The sequence below is a fragment of the Pteropus alecto genome, unplaced genomic scaffold, assembly GCF_000325575.1.
Source record: "Pteropus alecto unplaced genomic scaffold, ASM32557v1 scaffold3, whole genome shotgun sequence".
Lineage (NCBI taxonomy): Eukaryota > Metazoa > Chordata > Mammalia > Chiroptera > Pteropodidae > Pteropus > Pteropus alecto.
Window position 1 is genome coordinate 46,359,586 of NW_006442484.1, and position 1,820 is coordinate 46,361,405.

Genomic DNA, 1,820 nt, shown 5'->3' on the forward strand with positions numbered 1-1,820 from the left:
AAAGAAAGAAAGAAAGAAAGAAAGAAAGAAAGAAAGAAAGAAAGAAAGAAAAAGAAAGAAAGAAAGAAAAAGAAAAGAAAGGAAAAAAAAGAAAAGAAAGAAAGAACAGAAGCTCACCACCAATGCTTTGGGGCAATTTAGAAAGGGACATCTGACAATTTTCAACTGGTCTCAAAGGCGGTGTGGGAACAGCATATTAAGGTGGTATAGCTTTACCAAGATACTACCAGTAACCTCAGTTTGCTGCTAGCCAGAGAAAAATTCAAGAAGTTATAGTGATGGCTTTGCTTTTTTGCCAGCTGCCTTCTTCTACGAAGGTTCTAACATCTAAATGTAATACTACATTTAGGACATCCCTGCGAGATGGCAGTGGGGAACTCTTATTTAGAATCCCATTTTACTGATACAAAAATACCATCACAGAGTATTACAGTGTCCTGCCCAGGGGCACGTAATTAGGGCAAGGTTAATCCAGAAATAGAATTGAAGTCCCATTCCAGTGCATTGTTCTTTCCATGAAAGTGAATCAGGCACCAATTCCTAACATCCCTATTGGCAGAGACACCAGCCCTAAGAAGATGTGGATGCTGGGCGTGACCTTTTATGTCCCAGAAGAAATTCCAGGAACAGATCCCGGTTTGTGGCACCTGAAGCTTCAACTTATGGGTACTCTTTAAGAAAAAGAATTCAAAAAAAATGCCTGCGTAATCAGGTATGAGCAGGAAAATTAATTTAAATAAGTAAAGAAATTGCATCAAATCAGCAATGTTCTAAAACTAACGAATATCACAAATTTCAAAAAAATCTAGAAATAGCAACACTACATTTTTATTAATTGTCTGATATAGTTCTATAATGTTGGTTTGCCTACGTTTTTTGCCTTATGCTCTTTGATTGCCTCATTCTATGAAAATGATTTTGTAATCTTTCCTAGAATAAGGATAGACAAGTAATTCAGTCTTCTAGCATGGCTGATGAAAACGTGTTTATTATTAATGATTTCAAAAAGTGACTTTCCACTTCAGCTTTTGTATTGGCAATGCCACATCTGTAATTTCTTCAGCACTTTCTCACTTGAGAGGCATTTCCTACCAGAAGCTAAAGCTTTTGAGGACTGTAGCCTCTGATTGAGCTGGGGAGTCCTTTCCTCTCCCTGCCACCCAGTCCCAGGTCCTTACTTCTTCCTTTCTCACCAGGCCTGACCTAGGGAAAGGAGTCGGGATGCCAGGTGGCCATGAAGCCCAGGTTGAAGTGGTAATGAGCAGTGCCTGGTTGAAGACTTCTCGTTGAAGGCAATAATGAGGCAGGGTGCTCAAGACTGCCCACCAGAAGAAGCTCTCATTAGGGGCTGGGCAGATGGAGAAATTATGCTCAGCCTGCCAGCTCAGCCAGCAGCTCTAAGACCACCTGGGGCAAGAGCGGTGATGCCGTAGGCTGAGGCAGTGCTTTTTGTCTCATGGCTCAGGTGATTGCTTTCTCCTGTGGGCAACACCTGACCCTTGGAAAAGACCTTGAATTTTCAGGCTCTCCAGCTACACTATGTCTCCACCTCTCAGTGGCCCTGGCACCATTATGAAATAGAAAACTCATTTTTGGGACCTCACTTTCTTCTTGGAGCATTTCCTGTTCTTGGAATGTAACTGCAGTGGAAATTCACCAATAGGGCATTTACAATAAGTTTTGAAGCTCAAAGGAAATTTTCTAACCTGTCAATAATAAACTATCAAATTTTGATCAATTCTGTTAGAGGACAGACTGAATTATCTTTCTATGCTCTCTATAGTAAACAGTACAAAATTGTCATATAAAGAATCAATCAA